Source organism: Nicotiana tabacum, chromosome 4 (assembly GCF_000715075.1).
Source record: "Nicotiana tabacum cultivar K326 chromosome 4, ASM71507v2, whole genome shotgun sequence".
NCBI lineage: Eukaryota > Viridiplantae > Streptophyta > Magnoliopsida > Solanales > Solanaceae > Nicotiana > Nicotiana tabacum.
In genome coordinates this window covers 80,781,048-80,799,305 of record NC_134083.1, presented here as the reverse complement: position 1 = coordinate 80,799,305, position 18,258 = coordinate 80,781,048, and the positions used below count along the sequence as shown (strand labels likewise).

Below are 18,258 nucleotides of genomic sequence, written 5' to 3'. Positions count from 1 at the left end.
TGCAATGCAAAGTGCGGACCGCACAATAATTGTGCGGCCGCAGAAGCCGAGGTTCAGAGAGTTGGGAGTTCAAGACAATCAATATATGCGGACCACATTATAATTATGCGGCCGCAGAAATCAAATGTGCGGTCGTACCCCAGAATTGTGCGGTCCGCAGAACTCAAGAAAATTGGCCGCAGTTTAGAATTGTGCGGCCACAAAAACTACTCATGTCAAGAGCTGCAGCAAAGTGCGGACCGAACATAGAATTGTGCGACCGCAGAACCTCCTAAAGGGAAATTTTGTTTGAAAATTTCAGCTTTGTATAAATAGACTACTTTCACGAAATTAAGTCAAGTTTTGGAATATCTGAAAGTTGGTAGCCATTTTTCTTTACTGTTTTAGGAAACTTTATCATAGCTTATCAATTTTACATTGAATTTTCATCTATTTTTCATTAAATATGAGTCTAATCTTCTATTATTCTTTAATTTCTTCATTTTCATTTATGAGTAGCTAAATTTCTAGCTAGGGTTGTAACCCAACCCTAGTGTGGGTACCTAATGGGTGTTTGATTTAGGGCTTGTTTATGGTTGGGTGTGTATTATTTAGCCTAGTTATTGCTATAATTGTAGAATTAATGGTTGCAAACATTGGTTCAAGCTTATTTGATTTGGTCTCTACTTGAGAAAGAGAGACTTAGTCTAGGAAAACTTGGCTAACAAGAGTTACGATGAAATCAAGAGATTGATAGTCCCAATTAAAGGGTTGAACCTAGAGATAGTAAAACTCGACTTGAGCAATTTGTCAACTGTTTAATTCAATACCCATTTGGATTTGAGAAATCCAAATTGGGCAAAAACACTCTCTTACCGAGAGGTAATTGAGTGGGTAATTATGTATTGATTGCTATAATATACCCCGACCAACAAAACCCGCTCTAAAGACCACAACCCGTTAGGCAAACACCTAGGTGTAAGTCACAACGCTAGATCTTTTACATACTTGAAAACCAACACCAAAAATATTATTCTCTAGCTTTACATTTGCAAACAGTAGCATAATTTAGAAGTAGAATCGAAACACTGTTTGTGGAAGTGCATCTTAGATACTTTACGCGCTTAGTCTGAATACATACCTAATCTCATCTACGCTCCCTGTGGATTCGATTCCAACTCCTAGTTGGGTATTATTATTGCAATCGACCCCTTCACAACCCCAAGTTGAGGTGTGACAGAGTGAGAGATTACTGAAAGAAATTGGGGAAATAAGGATCTAGTCTCTAATTTTTAATTAGTTAGTATATCTTTGGGCAAAGTATATATATATATATATATATATATATATATATATATATATATAAATTTTATATTTCTGACTCACGCAATCAATTTATTTGGTCAACATATTTTTTTGACTTTTCACTTCGTGACTGAATCGGTCACAAATGTGAAGGCGGGAAATTCCCGTGTTGTTTTTCCACTTGGTTGTGGGATTACGGCGGACCTTGTGGTGGTGTTGGTTTGTTCACAACACTGATAAATAGTGACTTTGACGCAAACAGTCATTTAGGTCATCGGAAAATTGCATGGTGACTGAGTTCTTTCTTCTCGGATGTCGCTAGAATGACGCACAACGATCTTTTCTTACCGAAGCTCTGATACCATGTGAGAATGTACGGGAGAAAAATCTTATTGATATTAGATACTCAATGCAATATAAGATGTCCTTATTTATAGCTATACTGTACACGGACATATTACTTGTATTCCAATATGGGACAAGACTACATTATATACATATCTGTAAACTAACAACACTATTCCTTTTGGCTAATACTCCCTTCGTTTCAAATTAGATGAGGTACTTTCTTTTTTAGTCTGTTCCAAAATAAATGACAGATTTCTAAATTTGGAAATAATTCAACTTTAAACTCTTCATTTTATCCATTTTACCCTTCATGAGAAGCTTTTATAACCACACAAATGTCATGGCCCCACAAAACTCTTACCCCTTAAGCTTTTAGGACCACAAATTTCAAAAGTCCTTTTTTCTTTAACTCCGTGCCAAGTCAAACTACCTCATCTAAATTGAAACGGAGGGAGTAGCTTTTAAGATTCTAATTGCTAAATTCCAAATCTTGCTGTAAGGCAGGTACTTTTGGCCTAAAGTGCCAGTATTAAGCAGTCAATATTATTTTAGGAAAATAAGTAATAAAATTACAATTATTTTTTGACTATTGCATGTCACGCCCCGATCTCGAAAAGCGTGACCGATGCTTAAACCGAGATAACCCGGTCGAGCAAGCCTACTTGATGCCTTCTATACAATGTTACCCATGAACAATATAAAATCAATATCAAGAGATATACATGAGGAAAGTGTAATGTTCCCCATTCTTTTCCCATTTCTCAAAGAAATTCATTTAAGATTTCCAAAATATTACAAGTTTATAGATATAATGAAAAATATGTTTGCCAAATACCAACACTTCTAGTTCAATTCCCAACATTAAACTCCATCCGCAACCTGTCTACGGAGACTCTAAGTACAACAGAAGAGTGGAAGTGTCGGCAACAAGGCCCCATCTATACCTCAAAACACAAAGTATAACATCAAGTGACATCAGGCCTAGAATAGAGTAGGGCTCGCCAAAACCTGCTGAAGAGGGAGTTACTGCTACCGAGGACCAGCTTTGCTGAACCACCTGCATCCATTGAAGATGCATCGCTCCCGGCAAAAAGGGACGTCAGTACATATGAAATAGAACTAGTATGTAAATCTAAATGTCCTCTTTCAAAATAGAATGCCAATATAAGAAAGGGCAAACCATGGAAATAACAACCAGAGATCAATAATATCCAAATGCCAAGTTAAAACATAACAATTTTCAAAATATGAAGATAATATTATTTTTATTTGGGAGATCTTTAGTACCAATATAGATATACCACTGTGTATTTTGCACGGAGTCCGATCACGACCCGATCGGATAGGCCGTCTCACCCGAAGACATCAACCACAAACACAATTACTATCACAAACTTCAATCATTATCTTAATCACAATCTCAAGCACAATCACCACCATGTGTGCGGCATGGCGTCCGATCACGACCCGACCCACTAGGCCGTCTCACCACAATGCCATGTGGATCGACATCACCCTTTTCTAGCAATCATCTCATCCCAATTAAGGGGAATAATATCATCACATCAATCTCATCCCAATTAAGGGGAATAATTTTATCATATAAATACGGGAATTTACCCCTCAATCACTCCTACATTGGCACGTGTAGTTTCGGGGTTAGGTTGTTACCTACAGTTCCTTGGTGACTAATGACACTCCAAAAAATATTTTTGATTTGCATACAAAGGAAGCAACAATACAAATGCATTTACCTCATAACTTTTCATACCGTATATAGCCTCATTGGCATTTTCAACCACTTACAACATAATTATTTCATTGGCTCTCTTGGCCATACATATGATTCTTAATTCATGGCACAATGGCCGTATTCATATTCCACACTCTCATTTCTTTCCTTTCATGGATCATCATCATTAATATCAACAAATAGAATATTTCGAAAATCACAACTTTAGGTTCATTAGTAATGAAGACTTTAAACACAATGGATTTCTTTCCAAGAAATGGAGTAAAATGATTAGCAATCGAAGTACAAGTTAATATCATAAACGAGTAAGATATCATTTATTTTTGAAATACTTTTCCCCAAATGGGCAATACACAATTTCAACTCATAATTATGTAAGAGCTCAAAACATATTGGAAATACCTACCAAGCATAGCATTAGTTAGAGCAACCACATTTGGACATGACTTGAGTACATAAGCTTTTGGAAAATTCTATTATCGGAGTCAATTTGGAATAGTTGAATCAAGGCTCATTTCATAATAAGTCACACATTATTTCATTTCATTGGCACTATTGGCCACAAGTATAACTTTCATTCTTGGCACGGTGGCCACACTTTATATTTCCAAATCTCTCCTTTTACTTTCAAGCATCTTTATAGATTATCAACAACAAAACATCTCTAATCACGGCTTTCATTACACGCATGAGTAATTAAGAGTCTTAAGCACATCGAGATTTCTCACACAATTTGGCATAATAGCCTTCATTCGAAACACGATTTGAAGTCATAACATCTTAACACACATCCTATACTTGAACACATTCTCGTATGTTATCATAATATGACAAGAGCGTTCAAAACACATTTTGAACATATACCTTTCGACACAAAGCTTATTCGGAATAGTCAATTTATAATGAATAACTCAGGACTTACAAGAACACCATGGGATTCAATTCTAGGAGAGAAGTTTAGCCAACATACCTTGATTAAGCTTCCCTTAGATTACCACAACGTCCAAACACTTCTAGCAATTCCAATCAACTAGAGATATAACAAAATTGAACCATAATTAGAAAGAGATTCATGGTTTCAACGCACTTAGGCATTTCATCAAGCACTTAGGCATTTCATCAAGCACTAGGTATGCAAATTACACTACAAGGTTTCTATGGTGAAATCCTTTCATCCCACAATAAATCATTCACCCAATTTGGTTCGATAACCTCCCTATCACCCTTATGGGTACATTCATACACAAAGAGTACCTCCCACAATTAAGAATCATACTTCTTATGACCTACTTTTAGTCCAAATCCCAAAATTTAGGGCTAGGGAGTAGAACCTTACCTCTTAGAAGAAGATCTTGTGATTGGCTTCCTTGATTCTTGAAGATTAGGGCAAGAATGGATGATTAGCATGCTAGGTCTTCTCCTTCTCTCTCTAAAATAGCTCTTTTCTCTGTCTCTCTAAAAAAACAGATTTTACCTTGTAAAATGACCCCTTAAGGCCTTATATCAAAATAGGGTCGGATAAGAAATTTTCCAAAAATGACCCCCGAAGTCAATTATGTGGTACAGTTATTTGGAAGCAGAATCGTTATGTGGGCAGTATAATCGATTATATATGCAGCATAATCGTTTTGTGGGCAGCGGAATAGCAGTATAATTATGCGGTCATTATGCGATAGCAGAATCAATATGCGGCCAGCAGAATTGCCACAAAATGATTTTCAACTTCTGGGTAGCCTCTGGTCCATTCCGCGATGCAATTTTGCTATAGCATAATCATTATGCGGCCAACAAAATCATTAAGTGGCCAGCAAAAATAGTTTTCAAAATTTGAGTTGCTTCTGGTTCATTATGTGGTCATTTTGTGGTCAGCATAACCGATCCGCTATAGCATAATGGACCACAAAATCATCAATTTCTACAATTTCTTCTACCAACTCTACTATACATTGTACAACCCAAAACGTTTGTACCACGACTCGTTTTCTAAAATCTTCGAACACATTAGCCTACCTCGGCACCACGAAACTTTAAATTACCTGCTAGAAATTTACGCGGCTTTACATTCTCCCCCACTTTGGATCATTCATCCTTACACACATCTCTTCCCTCACACTTCTCAAGCTCCCAAATTTGACTAACTCCCAAATTTTTCAAAAATTCTGAGAGAGTCTCCTCTGTAATTGGGCCTATCCACCTGCATGAGAATGACCAAAAACCGCTCCTAAGAACACATACACAACTCGACAAAGCATCACAATATATATCACCAACACTAATCTCAACATTACAGGCATTATATTATCAAAAGTGATATTTGAACATGAGCTGCACATATTTAAATCATAACACATAGAAAGTACTCTTTGATCCACAATCATTTGACTATACAAGGAAGTGAGAACATTTTCTTTCCTTAACACTTTCGGCCTTCGAGTTGGCCTCATCGACTCACGGACTTTGCCATAACACTCGATGGAGGCAATCTCAATTTCCGGACTTATCTAACAAGGATGAAAATTAAGCACCTCTCATTGGACAATTATCCAATAACTTCACCTTCACTAGCTTTCACTGGAACGATAGACAAAGGATTCTTAGGAATAGACACATGAAACACTGGGTACATGGAGGACAATGATGGGGAAACAATATACTCATTGTTCGACATATTTCCTTCAAGATTTCATAAGGCCTAATATGACTATACATACTTTACCTTTATTAGCAATTCACATAATATCTTCATGGAGAAAATTCTGAGAATAACCTATTCACTTTCTTCAACTCTTAATCTCTATTGTGAACACCCAAACTAAACCTTTGGCAACCTTCAACAATTTCTTTAATATGTGCTAGCATGAATATGACCATAAACGTTCCTACCCAATATATTTGATCATGGGATGATGCTTCTTCTTTGACATGTTTGAACCTTCAACCCCCATAGGTTTACTATAAATAGGGACAACGATGTTCGAGATTGGGCTGGAATTATTCAAGAATCCATCAATGTGTCGAGAAGGGTATTTTAGGAAGTTATATCCTAAGAGACATGAAGGTTACTACCAATAGCGCTGACATGATTAATCATTATGATGACATTATCAATTCGACAAATGAGGAATAGAGTTGTGCAGTACACATTGATAACTTGGAAACATGTACATGATCTAGAGATGTAAAAGAAGTGAGTCATTTTTGACATGTGACATATATGAGGCATGATCGAGAGGATAAAGATATTAACATCAGTTATTCTTGGAAGATTATGAGTTATGAGACAGACAATATTAATTACTCTATTCCATACGTGCCTTGTCCGGCAATAGTAAGCCTCAAGGAGGAATACCCAAGTACGTGACACCAGTCGCCTCCTGGAGTGTAGAGAAAATCAGTTTAACTCGAAATGAGAATATTCTGGCACCCTGAATGTGATATGGGTTTTAAAATACAAGAAGTTGCATTAAGCTATTAACAGTATTTGACACAAGGAATCTATGTCACAAAGCCATAAGGTTGAAAAAAAAAAAGATGAATACTTGTGAGATTATTATCATTCTGGCAACTTAACCTTTCCTGATAGTTGTTGATATATGAGAGGACTAGAGATACGACAAACTTGTCTTTCAAATCAATATGATCATGATATGTGCCAAAATCTGAAAGCATTTAATTTCAACCTTTCACGAGTGAAACCACATAGCTATGATATCTTAATATTGGGATGAAATCATGTATTAGTTAGAGAGAATGAACACTTTGCTATGAGCTAGACAAGTTTTTACCATAATAACTCTCAAGCTGCAATACCAGTCTACTTCATGGGAAATTACAATGCTAGGAACAAAGTGAGTTACTCACTGAGGCATGATCTAGGTGGACATGAACGTCATACTGGGATGGGCTAACAAAAATATCTTCCTGTGACGAATTTTGAAAATCTCAAATTCCCCAGAAACTTTATGCGGACAAGTGACCCCTTTCAATTGACAGGTACACATATGATATTTGCTGAGATATGCTCTCATGTTACTAGACAGTGAAAAGGTTTCATGATAATATTCACAAAGAAGTAAAGTAATTGTTCCAACCAAATAAGCCACATACATCGGAGAGAGAAAGAGTGCCTCAAGAAGGATTTCAATACTAGGCTGCTTTACATTGAATTTGATACTACATAGGTAAACTTTATGATGGTGCATGGATAAGCACAAGTGAGAAAATATTATCCATTCGAGTCTGAAGGTTCTATAAGAAATTTATCAGGCATGGTCCCTTGTTGAGGATATTAGGGAAGCAAGTGGGAATTATTAGCCTAGGGTTATAACTCAATTCAAGAAAATAATTATAGAGTTCAATCGCACAAGAGGTCATAAATAAGAGGATTTGTGAAAAAGTGGCTTCACGAATAATGCGTCTCGTTCAAAGAGTAGGTGCATGCAATGTTTTTTGATTCAGCATCTTGTTAAGACCATGTTTATGAAGGCTCTTCAATATAGATGTACATATACGAGAAGGACAATTATGCAGTGTTCATAATAATGTACTAAAGAGTGACGTACATGGTGATTTTAGATTGACATGGCACTCACTACCTTAATTGATGCCCCGCGACTCCACATCCATAACATACATTAGTACCATAGTGACATACCCCCAAATGATATCTCCTACGCTTCACGCAACGGGGATGTGGTCCACTAAACTGACTGACCCAACTGACCTGATATTTACCCTTTTTGCATACATAAAAATCATTCCCCCTATCCTTCCTCTAAGCCTTCATGGCGGGAGTAACAATCTCTACACTGATTTGTTGTGTGGGTCTTTGGAATTTTCCAAGCCTGCCACCCCTAACACACTCTTGAGTATACTCACAACACGACGCAAAATGTTCCCGCCCGCATATCGGACAGACAAGGCTAGGTGTACCCAACCTAGGGCATTTGTTCTTCTTGTGTCCCCTCCTTCCACAACCATAACATGTTTCAAGAGTCATCCAACACGTCCCCAAGTGGCGCTTCTTATATTTCAAACATTCTGTCTTATTGGGTTGGATAATAAATTTTTTAAAAATGACCGCTGAAGTCAATTATGTGGTAGCAGAATCGTTATATGGGCAGCATAATCGATTATGTGGGCAGCATAATCATTTTGTGAGCAGCAGAATCGTTTTGTGGCCATTATGCGATATCAGAATAATTATGCGGCCATTATGCGATAACAGAATCATTATGCGGCCAGCAAAACTGTCACAAAATGATTTTCAACTTCTGGGTAGCCTCTGGTCCATTCCGCGATGTAATTTCGCGATAGCATAATCATTATGCGGCCCACAAAATTATTATGTGGCCAACAAAAATAGTTTTCATAATTTGAGTTGCTTCTAGTTCATTATGTGGTCATTGTGGTCAGCAGAACAGATCCTCTATAGCATAATGGACCACAAAATTATCATTTTCTGTAATTTCTTCTACCAACTCCACTGTGCATTGTATAATCCAAAATGTTTGTACCACGAGTCGTTTTCTAAAATCTTCGAACACATTATCCTACCTCGGCACCACGAAACTTTAAATTACCTTCCGAAAATTTACGGGGCCTTACACTGCAGTCGTAAATTTTGTCGCATTAGCGACCATTCAATATTCAGTCGCAAAGTTCGGTCAGAAATTAATATTTTTAGTAGTTCGCCCAACTACTCCACTTCAAAATCTAGACTAGTTGCTATGCTGAAAATTATTCGAATAAAAGTTATTTTGACAACATGTGAGAAACTTTTGTCGAAATCGATACCTTTTTCTGTTTGAAGTATTTTACCATCAATCAAGCTTTATATCTGACCAACTTATCATTTTCATCTTTCTTGAGTTTAAAGATCCACTTTCACCTGAGTGATTTTTTACCATTTAGAAGTTCGACCAGCTTGTGCGTGTCATTTTTCTGTAGAGATTCTTTCTCTTCTTGTATGTCTTTCATCCACTGGTTCCAGTTCTTTTCTGAATGGGATAACACCTATTAAGACTTTCTGGCTGCCCCTCATCACTGATGAGGACATACTCTGTGGAAGGGTACTTGCATAACTCTACCCTTAGCCTTTTTGATTTCCTTAGAGGTTAAAGTTGTTCTTCTTCCTGAGTAGGGTACTCCATTTGCTCGACATTATCATCAACTTGTTCCCCTTGCTCAACAACCTCATTAGGTTGCTTTCCCTGCCCGGTAACCTCCTCGATCGTACTTTTTGTACTTGTGGGATGGTTAGGAGTAGAAGGAACTGCGACAAGGTTCTGGAGTATACCATTCGATATTTTTCTTGGCCTTCTTAGACTGGTCATTAACAGTTTCAACTTCACTTTTCGGAAGATTACGTCTCTTCTTCTGATGACCTTATTCTTAAAAGGATTCCACGGATCATCTTCCAACATCATTATAAGCACGTTAAAATACTTGTGAAGCATTTCCACACCATTTAGCTTATCTTCCAATAGAATACACTTTTTGATCTCCAATTGTAGTCGTCCAGGTAATTCTCTTGAAGCTCTTTAGTATGTGACCTCGCGTCATAAGACGTCGAGATGACTCCTTAACACCTATGTTACGTTTTGGTGAGCCATCCTATGTGTTATTAGTAATCCCCAAATCCAAATAGTCAAAGTAAATAATTGACTCATAGCACTATATTTGACAAGTTATACATTTCTTAGGTTTTTGCCTACATCGTGTTTGGAGCACTTATAGGAAAAGCAAGTGATTTATGTTATAGTAATGGAAGCAATCATTTCTACTAATTGGCGGTGCCCTTTCGCAATAACACTATATAAATGATGAGAAAAAGCTTTCGCTCCTCACATAAAATATCTCGTTTTCCTTTTAGAGGAAAACTTTCGCAATAACACTATATAAATGATGAGAAAAAGCTTTCGCTCCTCACATAAAATATCTCGTTTTCCTTTTAGAGGAAAGTCAAGTTTGTTTGACTCTAAATCTTTCATCAGAACTTTAACATGAAACTAAAGAGTTCCACGTGGTACATTCAAATGATATTTAATTTAAATATTATTGGTGTAAAAGTGTAAAGAAGTTCTATCACGCGGTACTATTCACGTGGCATTTATAAGATATATTGAATTAGTTACTAAAAGATAGTATGAATTAATGTCTATTGATAAAGTAGGATACACAATTTGAACATATTTCTTTCTCCAATTTGAACAGAATACTGTACCAAATTTTGTGAATGAATAGATTAGTAAGCCACTCGAATTCCTCACTATATATGTAGTTGAACAAACTAAACAGTAGTAAAAACCAATGTCAAGTAAACTAAGTTGGAGCGTTAAACAGCCACACAACTAGAGTCCCTCATGCGTTCTGACAATGGATTTTAAGAACCCGATCAAAAACTACAGTCACTATATTCTGTATGCACTACTAACCTTATTGGTTTGCTGCTTATTCTCCTCATCAGCTCTTCATGTAAAAGCGGTAATTTAGCTCTCTTTCCTTTGCGAAACTCCATATGCCAACCTTCAAATATACTTAACAATCTTTTTTACATAAAAACCTATGGAGATGACCTTGAATTAGCTTTGAAAAAGGCAGCAACGGAGGACAAGACGATAATAATAACTGTTATAAATAAAGCATACGTGGAGGGAGATAAGCCAATGCTGGATATTTTCTTGGATGGTTTCTGGCTCGGAGAAGGCGCTGGGAAATTAATCAAACACCTGTTGATAATTGCGATGGATCAAACGTCGTACAGAAGGTGCAAGTTTCTTGGGCTCCATTGCTACAAGCTCCAAACGGACGGTGTTGATTTAGTTGGAGAGAAACTGTACATGTCTGAAGATTTTATCAAGATGATGTGGAGAAGAACTTTGTTCTTAGGTGATGTTCTTAAGCGAGGTTACAACTTCATCTTCACGGTACGTTCATATTACACTGGAAATTGGAGGGCTTTTAGGTTGAAAATCAGACCATGAATTTACAGGATTTAAGTTATACGTGTAACTTCTTATATATATATATATATATAATATATATATATATATATATATATATATATATATATATATTCTGTGAATAATTAAAGGTATTGTTCATTCAAACTTTATTAGTAAAACTCGGTTAAAACTGACTATTTCTTTCGTGCTGACCACGACACTGATCGATGTATTATGGCTAAGAAATCCATTCCCAAAGTTGAGCCTGAACGAAGCTATAGACATGCAGATTAGTACAGACAGATTCAATGGCGACCAATTGTCCAAAGCAAATCCCATTAACACAGGATTCTACATGATCAGATCAAACAACAAAACTATTCCATTGTTTAATAAGTGGTACGCAAAGAAAGACAATTCTACAGGATTAAAAGAACAAGATGTTCTGGAGAAGTTAATGCGCGGAGGAGAATTTCGAAAGTTAGGCCTTAAAGTGAGGTTCTTAGATACTGTTTATTTTAGTGGATTTTGTCAAAATAGTAAGGATGTTACGGCATTCCAACTGTTGCCGGGGAATTAGTGCCAAAATGGCTGATTTGACAGCAGTGATTCATGATTGGAAGAGGTTTATGAGTGCCACTACAAATGACACTTTGACGTTTCAATGGACGCCTCATGATCATTGTCGCAATTCCTGGCGAAAATGATCAACTTTGTTATGATTTTCTTCTGAGAATTTAACAATTATGATTACAAATTATGTACAAATTCAATCTTTTGATTTTGTAGCAAGGCAGTGTATCATTATTTGTGATTAGTGCATAAATATTTTTCACATACTATTTGTCTAAGTACTTCAATTCTACTGGAATACTGCTTGTAAGATCCTCTGCTTCATGACTTCATCTTTCTTTTCCCTTTTCTGCTGATTCTCTTTACTTGGTTTAATTTTTAATTGTTTTTGAAAAGGCGAGTCAAAAGGTTTCTAGAATGCATCTTTAGACTCTTTTAAGCTGATCGTTCAACCTATATGACATATCAGACTGGTTTACTAGCTTTGCATGTTCTTTGTTTAACAAAAACACACCCCACGCTGCCACGCACATCTGTTTTATCATGAGCCACCGATCCAAAAGAAGAAATGATACTGCTTTACTAGCGCGTTGCCTGTTCTTTGATTAAAAAGAAAACTACCCGTGTGTTGGAGGTTGAAAAACTCCCACTTGTTTATTACGTGTAAAAATATTATTACTCCATCCTTTTTAATTTTTATGACGCAATTTGACTTAGCATGGATGGAGTATTACATATATTATATGGGGCAAAATTGATTAACATCATGGGGACGCTCGACGAGTTGACACGTGAAAATGAAGACAGGTAAGATATGAGTCAGCAAATAGTTGGTTCCAGATACAAACATGTGATCGGTGCTAAATAAGTTCCGAAGGCATTGGAACCGAGAACAAAGATTTGAAAGGAAGACATCGGTTAAAAAAGACAACATTTAATGAGCAGCCATTATAAAGAATCTCTGTATTAATGGTCAACCGTTATGCAACCATCAAGAGGGGTTTTATTCTCATTAAAGAAGAAGAGCTTGATTTGGAATCTTGTCGTCCTGAATAGAGCTATAAATAGGAGAATTTGTATCCATAGTTGGACATGAAAAATCATCGGTACACAAAGGCTAAAATCTGCTCTTATTATATCAAATTACTCTCTTTCTTTTGTTATTAATATTGCTCTTATTACTACTTCCGGAAAAGCTAAGTCCACAACCAAGCTTCTATTTCGTTCAAGTTATTTTAATAACTTATTTCTGTTCTTACTTATTCTATATTCTTGGATCAGATTAATTCACATATCTATAAACCACGTTACAAATTCAATTGTACCGTTTTATAAATTAATTCAGTACAATTGTGTAATTACTTTGATCCATTCATCTGTTACTAATACAGTTTGATTCTTTTCTCTAGTAAAAGAAAAATCAGATATGGCGGCTAGCTAATGATGTAAACAATTATTACAATGTTGGAACGCACAACGAGCATGAGGATGTATTCCAACGTGATGATTCAACTAGTAAAACTCGCAACGAAAGAGATGAAACAATGCATGTTCGTGAAGAACAAAATCCTCGGCATGTGAGAAGTCTAACTCCTGATGATGTGGATGATGAACATGTTATTGAAACAATCAAAATCTAAGAGAGCAACAAGGAAAAATTATGAAGCATCTCTCACGGAAAGATCGGGTGATGACGGAATTGAAGCAAGCGCTTTCGGTTGCTTCCAATAACTCCAATGGAGGAGTTCAGATTCCTCCCAACATGCCTGCAAATCAAACAACACAAAGAACCGATAACATTTCCCCAAGGGAGGAGTTTGATTTTAATAAAAATTAAGCAGGTGGTGCAGGTAGTGGATCCGGGAACGAAAATAATATTAATGATCCTTTTAAAATCGAGCTCATGAGATTCATGAGGGAAATGAATGAACGAATGGACCATAATTCTAAAAACTTCCATGCTCGGATGGATTAGATCCCGGGAGTGCCACTGGTATTGAAGGGTCCAAATTCAACGAAGTATACGAAGTTGCTGTTCAAACTAAGTGCGATCCCGGAATTAATTTTGAAAAGATTCAAGATGCCAGATATTCCCAAGTATGATGAGACTTCGGATCCATGAGAGCATATCACGACTTACACTACGGCTATAAAGGAAAATGACTTGGCCCCGCAGGAGATCTAATATGTTTTGTTGAAGAAATTTGGCGAAACCCTAATGAAGGGAGATTTAACTTGGTATTCTCTTTTACCTAGGCATTCAATTGACTCTTTGAAATGCTTGAAGATTCTTTCGTTAAAGCTCATGCCGGGGCAAAAAAACTCCAAGCTAAAAATACGAACATACTCAGAATTACTCAAGGAGAGTCTGAACTATTGCGAGAGTTCGTGATTCGATTTCAGAGGAAGAGGATGTTATTGCTGGCAGTATCGGATGAGTGGGCAGTTGAAGCGTTCACCAAAGGTCTCAATCTATTAAGCTCTGATGCCTCCAAAAAATTGAAGGAAAGCTTGTTAGAATTTCAGGCAACTACATGGGCAGATGTCTATAATCGTGTTGAATCAAAAATTAGAATGGAAGATGATCAACTAAGCTTTTCGGTGTCTTCCAAAGGAAATAATCGTGATCGGGATCAGGAAAGTTCAAAACTAATTTTGGTGCAGATCGAAGATCTTATAGGAGTTGCTTTTAGTATTACGAAAGGGTTGATGGGCGTGAAAATAAAGGATTTCAGCTATCAGACAGGTTTGCTTCCGATAGAAGGGTGGATCGTGATCGGAGTAGCAGAGGTTTATAGGAGAAGGAACTATTGGTGTCTCAGGATTCAGCATACCCCCGGTGATCCGACTACAACTTTAACATCAACTTAGTAGAATTGGTGTCGGCTATGAGAAATATTAAGGAGGCTAGGTTCCCGAAACCAATTCGATCGGATCCTAGTCAAAGGAATCTTAATCTATAATGTGAATTCCATGGAACACATGTTCATAGGACTGGGGATTGTCGGCACCTTCGTGAAAAGGTTGCAGCATTATTGAAGAATGGTCACCTTAGAGAATTTCTAAGTGATTGGGCCAAAATAAATTCTGGGAAGAATCGAGATGCTGTGGAACCAGCCAAACTGGCTGCAGGGTCACCACGCTTAACGATAAACATGATATTTTGTGGTGACGAAGTAAATGGGGTGACATTTTCAACGACAAAGAAGACAAAGATATTGATAACTCATGGCAAAAAGATCTGGGAAGCATCAGAAGATGATGAAATCACCTTCACGGAAGAGGATGTTGATGGCAGTCTTTTACTACACAATGATGCTCTGGTAATATCGCTTAATGTCTTATATTTTAAAATTAAATGCGTGTTGATTGATCCAGGCAGATCAGCCAATATCATTCAATGGAGAGTTTTCTGAACAAGCAAAGTTAACCAGAAACATAGTTTCGGCAACAAAGCTTCTGGCCGGGTTCAACTTTACAAGTGTAATGACCCGAGGAGAGATTTTACTACCCATGCATGCCGATGGCGTAACAAAAACCACTCTTTTCTAAGTATAGATGGTGACATGGGATACAACGTGATACTTGGAAGATCATGAATTCGTGAACTGAAGGATGTGCCATCGACTTACCATCAGCTACTGAAGTTCCCACACCGGAACGGGTCAAAAAGATTAGATGAGATCAACTAGCTTCAAGAGAAATGAATATAGTTACCTTGTCCAGTAGCAAGGCAAAAGGAACAAGCAAATAGCAACTACAGGAACCGATGTCCTCATCCATTCTGGTTGAAGATAATGGAGGAGAGGCATCATTGGAGTTTTATCAGGTACCGAGGACTTTTCAGGTGCCGGAGGAAAAGGACGCAACCAAGTCGACCGTAGAGGAGCTCGAACAAGATGCCTCACGGAGTTCTTAGAAAAAACGTTCCACCTGGGAACGGGGTTGAGCTCCGAATTAATACTTAAAATTATTGATTTTCTTAAAGCTAACATAAATTATTTTGCGTGGTCTCACTCAGATATGACAGGTATTCAATTGGAAGTGTCTGTCCACGATCTAAGTTTGGACCCTAACTTCCCTCCAGTAAGGCGAAAGAAACGGCCGTAGCAGAGGTCAGAAAACAGGTTTGTCAAAGAAGAGGTAACCCGGTTACTGAGTATAGATTCAATCCGAGAGGTAAATTATCCAGATTGATTAGCTAATGTAGTGGTTGTACCTAAAAATAATAATAAATTTAGAATATGTGTAGCTTATAAAGATTTGAATAAGGCATGCCCTAAGGACTCTTTCTCATTGCCTAATATTGATCAAATGATTGATGCTACGGCCGGGCATGAGTTAATGAGTTTTCTTGATGCGTATTTTGGGTATAATCAAATCAGGATGCACCCGAAAGACCAAGAAAAAACCTCGTTTATCACAAATTTTGGCACATACTGCTATAATGTGATGCCTTTCGGGCTTAAGAATGTCGGAGCCACTTATCAAAGGCTCGTTAATAAAATATTTGAACAAAAAATTGGTAAAACTATGGAGGTTTATATTGATGATATGTTGGTTAAGTCTCTTAATGTAGGAGAAAATTTGGCTCATCTATAAGAGACATTTGATATTCTGAGAAAATACAACATGAAGCTCAACCCGAAAAATACGCTTTTGGAATTGGCTTCGAAAAATTTCTGGGGGTTTTGGTTCCTCAAAGAGGAATTGAAGTAAATCCCAATAAGATAAAAGCCATCTCGGATATTCCAGACCAATTAACAAGTGTGAAGAAAGTGCAAAGGTTGACCGCCAGGTTGGCGGCCCTAAGCAGGTTTATATCAAGGTCTTAGGAGAAATGCCATCATTTCTTTTCACTCTTGAAAAGAAGAATGATTTCGTGTGGATTCCGGAATATCATCAAGCGTCGAAAGACTTAAAAAGGTATTTGTCTAGTCCTCCACTGTTATCAAAATCAATGGAAGGTGAATAATTATTAATTTATTTAGCAGTTTCGGAAGTTGCGATATGTGTTGTTTTGATGCGAGAGGAGGAAGTTACGCAATTTCATATTTATTATATTAGTAAAAGTTTATCAGGAGCGAAGATACGCTATTCACTCCTAGAAAAATTGGCTCTAGCTCTCATAATCGCCTCTCGAAAGCTTAGACCTTATTTTCAGTACCACCCAATAGCTATTGTGATGACTTTTTCCTTGAGGAACGTCCTTCATAAACCTGAATTGTCAGGCCGTTTGGCTAAATGAGCGGTAGAAATTAGTGAATTCGATATAGAAATATAAACCTCGGACAGCTATCAAGTCACAAGTTTTGGTCTACTTCATGGTTGACTTTAGTCTGGGAATGATGCCTTTAGTTGCTAAGGAAGCGCTTTTAATATCTAAAATTGTTTTCGGTGTATGGACCTTGTTTACGGATGGGGCCTCCAATGTAAAAGGATCCGATCACGGGATAGTGTTAATCACTCCTTCGGGAAATACCCTGAGACAGGCGATTAAAACTGTACCTTTGACTAACAATGAACCCGAGTATGAGGCTTTGGTTGTAGGACTTGAATTAGTCTGGGACTAGACTCCGAGGTGATTGAAGTTAAATTCAATTCCCATATGGTAGTAAATCAGGTATACGGAATCTTTGACGCCAAAGAGGAGCGCATGCAACAGTATTTGAATAAGGTATAATTTTTGCTTTTTCGGTTCAGGGAATGGTCGGTTATTCATATCCCAAGGGAGGAGAACGTGGAGGCGAACGCATTGGCCAATTTAGGGTTGTCAACGGAAATGAAAGAAACTGATTTCGGTGCAGTTGTTCAACTATTGCATTTGGTACTAGACGTGAACGGTTATTGCAAAGTTAACTCAATCATCCTAATTTGTGATTGAAGAAATTAATTTATAGAGTATTTAAGTCATGGAAAATTGTCTGAAGATACTAAAACTTCCCGGGCACTACGAACCAAAGTTGCTCGATAATGCCTTGTTGACGGTCAATTATATCAAAGGTCATTTCAAGGACTACTGGCTTGGTATTTAGGAACATCGAAAGCTAATTATGTGATGAGAGAGGTTCACTAAGGAGTTTGCAGAAATCATTCTAGGGCGGACTCGTCGGTTCTCAAATTGATGAGAGTTGGCTACTATTCGCCCCAAAAGGAACAAGACACGAAGGCATTTGTACAAAAATATGATAAGTGTCAGTGTTATGCATAGTTAGTGCATCAATCGGCAGAACTTTTACATTCGGTGGTGTCACCGTGGCCATTCATAAAATGAGGGATGGATATAGTTGGTCCGTTACCGCAAGGCCCGTGCAGGTAAAACATTTTTGGTTTTAACTAATTATTTCACTAAAT

General features: G+C 37.3%; 1 long non-coding RNA gene and 1 pseudogene across 1 annotated transcript; one reads left to right on the top strand and one right to left on the bottom strand.

The window, feature by feature from the left end:
- Positions 1-2,379: 2,379 nt before the first annotated feature.
- Positions 2,380-11,164, bottom strand: LOC142180333 (uncharacterized). The gene is made up of 3 exons (XR_012708822.1): positions 11,035-11,164; positions 10,822-10,949; positions 2,380-2,689 (listed from the first exon to the last, which is right to left on the bottom strand). It is a non-coding gene; the product is annotated as an uncharacterized LOC142180333 (long non-coding RNA).
- LOC107827907 (uncharacterized protein At1g28695-like) lies at positions 10,763-12,969 on the top strand (annotated as a pseudogene).
- Positions 12,970-18,258: the final 5,289 nt, after the last annotated feature.